This window comes from Mus pahari, chromosome 19 (assembly GCF_900095145.1).
Source record: "Mus pahari chromosome 19, PAHARI_EIJ_v1.1, whole genome shotgun sequence".
NCBI classification, from domain to species: Eukaryota; Metazoa; Chordata; class Mammalia; order Rodentia; family Muridae; genus Mus; species Mus pahari.
In genome coordinates this window covers 73,114,098-73,122,832 of record NC_034608.1, presented here as the reverse complement: position 1 = coordinate 73,122,832, position 8,735 = coordinate 73,114,098, and positions in this window count along the sequence as shown.

The window sequence follows — 8,735 nt, the reverse complement described above, 5'->3', positions numbered from 1 at the left end:
AAATAAATGCTTTCTCCCTTAGGTGGCTTTTTGTAACCCTGTCTCGAAAAACCAAAAAAAGAAAAAAAAAAAAAAAAAAAAAAAAAGAAAAAAAAAAAAGAAAAAAGAAAAGAAAAAAAAAAGAAAAAACCAGCACCTCAAAGTGTTCACTATACCATATAAAAAGACACCTTGTTTTCATTTCTGCAATTTTTTTTGCATTGTTTACCTTCCTCATTGCTGTGACAAACTACTTGATGGAAGACTTCAAAGAGGAAGGCTTTGTTGTGGCGCGTGGTTTGGAGAGCATAGTAAAGTTCATGGTGGCAGCAGTGTGTAGTTTGGACTCTGACTCTGATGGACCAGGTAGCAGAGAGGAAGGAGGCAGATATGGGGGTGGGAGGATAGACATCGGGGAGGGGAACTGAGTGGCCAGAAAAGGCGCTGGTTTGCTCCTCAGTAAACTTCTTTCTCCATCGACATCCCATTTCATTCCACAACTTTATGAAACAGCACCACCAAGGGGACAAACCTGCAAATACGTCAGCCTATGAGGGATATTTTACACAGAATATGTTTTAAACTTACAAATGGCCAATATCTATGATGAACAGACTTATCAGCACTGTGGCAGAATACCAAGAAAGAAACTCAAGAGTATGTTCAGATTGACTCTCCTATATAACCAGGTCATGTGGACAAAACATTCTCTCGGTTCCATTGGTCCCCATGTGCTCTACTTGCATCCTCCCTCTTCTCTTCCTCTCTTGCTCTCCCCACTCCCTTCTCATGAGCCAGCTCAGACCGGACTGTCATGTATGCTTCTAGCTGTTCTCTTCCTCATATCTACAATAAAAAACCTCCTCAACCATATCTAAGAGAGGTCGTGTCCTCGTTTTCATTCAGTCTGCTAATAACCAAATGTCTGCAGAAAGAAGCAATCCAATTCAGATGGCCCAGGGAACTGTACCTTCCCAGAGGGAAATGCGCATGTCAAATTGAGTAGACAGAGATCTTGATCTGGGCTCACAGCTATCTCCATCCTGTTTTTCTCAGTGAGGCAGAAGGCTAAAGCATGAAACTAGGCCTCAAAACAACAAAAGTGAAAAGATGTAGAGAAAGGCTAAGGGAACTTTTCTAATGGTGTGTAGGAAGCAAATTAAAGACATCATACTTCTCATACTCCTCAAAGGATGATACCTGAATTGAAAGTAGACCCAACAAACTCCCCTTCAAACAAATGCTGCTCAACTCTTTCACAAGAGGTCTGTGATCCAAAGTTGATGGCTGTTCAATACAGTTTTCGTTCCACACTGAAAGCAGAAATGTTATTATCTCAAGAAATTAATTCTATTATTTTGTCACCATCAAGCACTTTTGGTCCTCTAATAGTTAATGAGATAAAAATAATTGTCAAACCTTGGTTTATTCAAAGACTGACACATGGGGTTCTTCTCAGTCTGCTGTGCCCTGTAGCTGCCAGTGAGGGGGAAAGGTAACACAAACTCAGCATCCAATAAAAATACCCTTTAAAAACTCAATAAAAAGCCTATCCAGGATATTTTTATTGCCAACAAGAGAGACATCTTTACTATACAAAATAAGTAATAGTCCAAAATTGGCCATATTTGACAATAAATTGTAGTTTGATGGTTTTACAGCTCTTTAGTATATATGATGGGAAACGGGTTAGGGGTAAGAATTCAGTGATTAGAATGCTCAAATTGAAGCTATACCACTTATCAGTTGTGTGATTCTTTTTCTGAGGAAACATGAACAAGCATCTATTCACCCCAATCGAGGATCCCATGGCAGAAACCCAGAAGTAACTCCACCCTAGCGCTGCTTGCGGAACCAATGAGTTTCATTGTGGTTACTTACGGAAGCATGAGTGACGGGTGGCTTCCAGAAGCATGGACAACTGATGGGCAGCTGCTCCACTGAAGAAAGCAACGCACCTACTCAAGTGCCTGCACATCTTTAAGGGAAGGGATGGGGTCTCCTGAGCTCCTGCATTATGCGACAGTGACCTAAGGCTCTCTGTGCTTAATTTCCTTATATCAAACTGGAAATAATAATAGTGCCTGCTTTATAAGTTTGTTAGAAGTCTTGCGTGGATTTGCACTGTAAATGCTTTTTTAAAAAAAAATGTCTGACAAGTAGCAGGTGCTCTATGACATTTTGCTTTATTTACCACGTTCATCCCTTGGTTGTGCAGTGCTGGAGAGCCAACCCAAGTCTTGCAAGCACTCCATCAGAGCCTCATGGTCTCCCTTAGTTTTTGTTACTTTTGTGTGGACTCTTCCTCTTGTGAATTGCTTAATAACCAGTACCACATAACAAACGTGACTGAAGTTACAGGCCTGGTTAGGTTGAATTAAACAGAGAGCTTTGTCTCAAACCCATTGCATCTCTGCCTATGTGCTCTCATGTAGCAAGATTACACCCTGGACAAGAATAGAAGCCTTTCCAACAGAGCCAGTTCCAACCTAGATAATGCTTAACACAAAGCAAGCACTCCAATACATACTGCGCTACTGTGCATCTTGAACTGTCCTTAGAATTCCAGCCAACCACCCGCGCCTGAGGTCCTGGTCAGCAACCTTGGAAGAATCCGAGTCTTGAATGAATTGGGACATGAATACTTCCCTAGCCAAGGCTCTGCATTAGACTTCCATCCTGAATCCTGAATCATGTTTTTAATTGAAGCCAGGAGAGAGAGAGAGAGACTAAGCCATGTTCAGATCCCCAGTTAGAAATAGAAACATCCTACATGTCTGTTGTCTTAAGATGGTGAATTTTGTGCTGTTTTAGAGGAGATGTGTAGTGTAATTAAATAGTTAACATGATTATTCAAATACACGCTAATGTTATCTTGATGCTCAATAGTTTTGATGCAATTTTGTCTATACAGACAATTCTTCGTAGCACCGTTTTTTCCTAACCTAACACATGCATGGGATGTCATGTCATGTCACATTGTCCACCATAACTCTAACTTGATCTATGTCTCCTTTGTTGTTGGCCTTCTCTCCTTTCCTTCCTCTGCTTCTCTGTTCCTCTCTCTCTCTCCCTCTCTCTCTCTCTCTGTTTCTCTTTCTTCACACATGTGGCCCAAGCAAGACTGCCCTGAAGCAATCTTCTAAGCCTTGGAACTGTAAGTGGGTGCCACCACTTCTTTCAGTTTCCTTGGCTCTTTTACTAGAATGCTCTAATGCACTATATAGCATTCAGTGTGTTGCTGTATATTGGTACTGCTATGCATATGATGTTCGCCATATAGGGCTTGCATGAGGATCCATATTCAAACATGACTGTAGCTGAACAACCTTAGATAATAACCTTAATAGCACAGCCAGGGAAAATGCTGTCCTCACGGGAAAGCAAAGAAACTTCTAAAACATTGTGTGTGTGTGTGTGTGTGTGTGTGTGTGTGTGTGTGTGTGTGACTAAGGCAGAAACAGAGTGAAGATTTATACCTACAAATATTAAGTTCAAAATCAAAATTATGATCCCCACGACAGTTATAACTTACCCTCAAGCACACAGGTAGTATTTTTAGATGTTAGGTCATAGTAGAAATGTTACAACCTGAAACATATGTGATTTGTTCAGATGATAGCTAGTACAAGGCTGGTTAATTTAGATTTTCTTTACTCTAAGGTTGCTTATATTTTATGCATAAGCTTAGTCACTTGAGTGTGATTTTTGCACATGAAGGGATATGAATTTCAAATTCAAGGGGTAATAATTACTTGAAAATTTAAATTAAAGTACTTAGAGCTTAAAATAGGCAGTGTTTGAGTTCAGCACCTAATGACAGGTGATAGGAATAAGATAACTTCAGAGTCCATTCAAATATTTAAGTTAAGGAGACTCATAAGAAGGAAGGGCTGTTTTATTTATAAGTTACAAAAGCACTCTCAGGGTTAAAGACTTGTCAGCTAATGACTCCATTTCCTGATGTTGTATTTCATGTTCTAATGACTCCAATACATGCACACAGTTCTTATAAATGGTTCACGCATGGAATCATTTTCTAAAAGCCAAGTGTTCCAGAGACCAGCCCCAGATTTCACAGGTACTGCTGAGGTGGGACACAGCATCCAAGGAAGGCCAAAGGCTAATGGTTTCTGGCCTTATTACTCTCTCCTACTATTTTGTGGGCCAGAAGCTAATGGCCCCTGAAAATTTAACTCTCTCATGTTATTCTATGGCTAAAGGCCTCTGGTTTCTGGCAATCAACTCCCCGTGTTAGCAGCAGGGAACTAAAAAAGAAGCTAACTACTCAATCTCCTTGTTCTTAGATGGCGCCCTACACTGATCTGGGAAGCCGGTCAGAGCTCTTTGATGACGTCGTGAGCCAGAGAGAGAGCAGAAGAGAAAAATCATGCACACAGAAAACACACACTCTGGATGAAGCTGAACAAAGCTGCACCCTCATTATAGTGCCGTTCTCGATTTTATACTTTCTCTAAAAATTGACCTCATACAGCTATCGGGTAGAACCGTTATAGCGAGATAATTGATGATATGATTTTCTGAATGCTATTACGTTCCAATAAGTTCACAGAAAATTTAAGGCAAGAATTCCTATCATGGATCAATAAGACTTAAGGAGTTATAACAGAAGTGTTTACATGTCTTTCCATTAACACTAATATCTGACCAAACATTCATTGTCTGTTACTAGCCCCACTCCCCCACATTCATTATAAGTTTAAAGCAGTAGTTTTTTATATCACAAGTTAGCATGGTTTTGTCAAGAGACAAATCATCTGCCTTGTGTGTTATTAGTTTTGAAGTTTTGTGTAGATAAACAAATCAATATTTTATTTTCTGTCTTTGCACCTGCAATAAATTGTCCATTCAATAGCCAAGATACAATTCACAAAACACATGAAACTCAAGAAGAAGGAAGACCAAAGTGTGGATACTTTGATCCTTCTTAGACAGGGGAACAAAATACCCATGGAAGGAGTTACAGAGACAAAGCGTGAAGCAGGGACTGAGGAAAGACCACCCAGAGACTGCCCCACCTGGTGAACCATCCCATAGACAACCACCAAAACCAGACACTATTGTAGATGCCAACAAGAGCTTGCTGACAGGAGCCTGATAAAGCTGTCTCCTGAGAGGATCTGCCAGTGTCTCACAAATACAGAAGTGGATGCTCACAACCATCCATTGGACAGAGCCCAGGGTCCCCAGTGAAGGAGCTAAAGAAAGGACCCAAGGAGCTGAAGGAACAACAATATAAACTAACCAGTATCTCCAGAGCTCCCTGGGACTAAACCACCAACCAAAGAAAGCACATGATGGGATTCATGGCTCTAGCTGCATATGTAGCATAGGATGGCCTAGTCAGTCATCAATGGGAGGAGAGGTCCTTGGTCCTGTGAAGGTTATATGTACCATTATAGGGGACTGCCAGGGCCAGGAAGCAGGAGTGGGCAGGTGGGTAAGCAGGGGTAGGGGGAAAGGGGTAGGGGGTTTTCAGAGGTGAAACTAGGAGAGGGGATAACATTTGAAATGTAAATAAAGAAAATATCTAATAAAAAATAAATACATAAATTTTCCATTCTCTCCAGGCAGTGGTGGTGCATGCTTTTAATCCCAGAGGCAGAGCAGGTGGATTTCTGAATTTGAGGCCAGCCTGGTCTACAAATTGAGTTCCAGGATAGCCAGGGCTATACAGAGAAACCCTGTCTCGACCCCCATGCTCCACAAAAAAATTGTCCATTCTCAGTTTATGACCTTTAGTTACCAGATAATGGTCTTACACCTAACCTAGAATGAATGTTTTCTTTGATCATAAATGTATTCCAAGCCTGCTTTCTTTTCCTAGTGCAGTTATCTTGTGACACAGGAAAGTTTGCAGAGCTCTAGCTGCTGCTTTTATTCTATAGGGAGCTTATATCAACTTAGGAATTCTATAAAATCATTACCAGGAATTATGAAATCATCAATCCATCAGCATAGCATTACTATATGAAAGTACATCTTCATGTTGATCTGTAGGAAATCTGCCCAATAGAGTGGGCTGATGCCCAGGAATCACTAGGTTATGTAATAGTGACAGGAAAGGCATGTCAGCAATGAGAAGCGATCCTGGGATGAAGTCTCTCAGGGCCCTGGTTCTCAGAGCTCACCCATTGCAAGCCATGCAAAATGGGGTGGGCCATCTCTACAAAACTTCATGCCTTAGCCTTTTCTAGAAGGCTTCTGACATTCGTGTAAAGCAGACATGAAGACAATTTTGGAAAACAAGGTGTATGTAAGCATTTTCCTGAGGAAATCTCAAGAGGAAAGAAGGAGCAACAGGTCACAAGAGACAAAGGTGTGTGCTTAGCTTCCTTTATCTTTTTGGATTCCTTGGACACCAATGTGTTCTTTGAGATGACCACAAGGAGACTGGCTGTAGTGGACATTAAGTCCTTTGAGTCAAACTTGGGCAATGCTGCAGAAATGGACCAAATACACATACAACATTAACAACAACAACAACAACAAGAAAACAACTGACAGGCCCTCACATGCTGACCAGCTCAGCTGCCACCTGGCTCAGATCCATTTCTTTGAGTCAATCCACCACATCTCCACCTATGACTTGCTGTAGTGATTGGAGTTAGCTGGTGCTGCAGAACCAGATGTCATTAAGGAAGTGAGCAGTGAAGAGAGGCGGAACTGAAGAGATAATAGTGAAGGTGGGTGTGAAAGAGGGCTGAGGTGGACGAGCGAAGGTGGATGCAGAGTTATTGAGCGGAGTTGATAAGGTGGTATGCAGCAGCCTGCAGCTTGCACCCTGTCTCAGTCCCTGAACAAGTTGCCTGGCCACACAGTCACCTGGTTCTTGGAGGTAACAGGGTATCCAGGATAAAGAATGGTCTATTTTCTGGATCGGACCTGCTCAAAAGACTTCCGTGGTCCGAGCTGCCCCTGGAAGCCACATTGGTACCCATGGTCCACTGCTCCAGGCCGTGCTAAAACCAGAGGTTCCTGTGCATGCCCATGATCCTGCAGCAACAAGAAGCCCACCATGGTTGGTATCTCTAGCACAAGTTAACGATGACGGCCACACAGTATGTCTTTGGTCTGGGCCACCACCGGAGACCATCCTGATGTCCAAGAGCCGTTCTTCTGCCAGAGATCATGTTGATGTGAGTGGCTTGTGCAGCCACCTAAAGGCCATGTTGATGTCAGTGGCCCTGGTACCACCAATGGCGATGTCTGGGTCCTTGGTCCTACTGCAGCCAGTCTGTGGTGTTGTCCGTGGTCTGTGTTACCACCGAAGGCCATGTGGATATCCGTGGTCTGGCTCCTGAAGCCATGTTGATATCCTGATATCCATGGGCCATGCTGCTGCCGGGGGGCCATTTGAGATGAGTGGTCTGCACTGCAATGTAAGGTCATGGTAGTGTCCTTGGCCTGTGCTGATGCCAATTAGATACACACATTGAAACATACTGTGTTGCTTTTCTTATAATCAAAATAACATTGCTAGGCAGGCATGTTGGCGCACACCTTTAATCCCTGCACTAGGGAGGCAGAGGCAGGCAGACCTCTGTAAGTTCAAGGACAGTCTAATATATGCAATGAGTTCCAGGGCAGCCAGGGCTCTATAGTGAGCCCATATCTCAAATGGTAAAATAAAAGGGCAAAATCGTAATATATATGACAGCTATGCAGGCTTGTTTGATCAGACCTTAGAACAAACAAAAATTACATAAAATTAAAATTATTTTAAAGGACTGATGTGATGGCTCAGGGGTAGATCCACTTGCCTCCAAGCCTGAGAAACTTGAGTTGTACCCTGGGACCTACATAGTAGAAGGATTGAACCCGGTACCAAAGGTTGTGCTCTGACGTGTAGCACATGACATGAAAAGGAGTGATACACACTCCCCCCATAAATCAATCAATCAAAAAAAATCAATCAATACTTATTTTTAAATTATATTAAAATATATAATTTTGTTGAAAAGCAAGTAATGCAATGTTAATATTTAGCAAAACTTAATCAATATCTTTCATATCTGTAGAAGGTACAAACCACAAAATAGAACTTTTATCCACCTGTGAATACAGCTGAGAAGCCAATAAGCAGAGGTGAGAGAAATGGAAAAGATTATTGTTATAATGCGACAGCCTGAGGTGTGTTTCCAGAAGTAACCTAACGAGATAAAAATATCAAATTTATTCTGTTTTTTAAAAGTCTCTTCCCCTTCCTCAATAAAATTAATGCGTTTTGAAAGACAATGTAGAAAGCAGCCTTGACAAGACAAATGACACGCAAGCACCAGCACTGGAAATTACACTAGGCCAGAGGTTTTAACTGTGGGATGGCATCCCCATCCATCCTCATGATGCCCTGTCTTTTTACTGGAGGTGGGCTCTACAAGTTCCCTCTCCCCACTGTAGGGCATTTCATTTCAGTTATGGGTCCGGTGGAGACGAGCCTGAGGAAAAGAAGTGACAGGCCCAAAGTGTGATCCAGCTCTCGGGGGGAGGCTCTAAAGCCCAACACTGCTACTGAGGCTATGGTGTGCTTACAGACATGGCTACCCTGCCAGAGGCCCGACAAGCAGCTGAAAGAGTCAGATGCAGATATGTACACCCAACCAATGGACTGAAGCTGGTGACTCCTGAGTTTGAAATCAGTGTGTCTTAGTCAGGGTTTCTATTCCTGCACAAACATCATGACCAAGAAGCAAGTTGGGGAGGAAAGGGTTTATTCGGCTTACATTTCCATACTG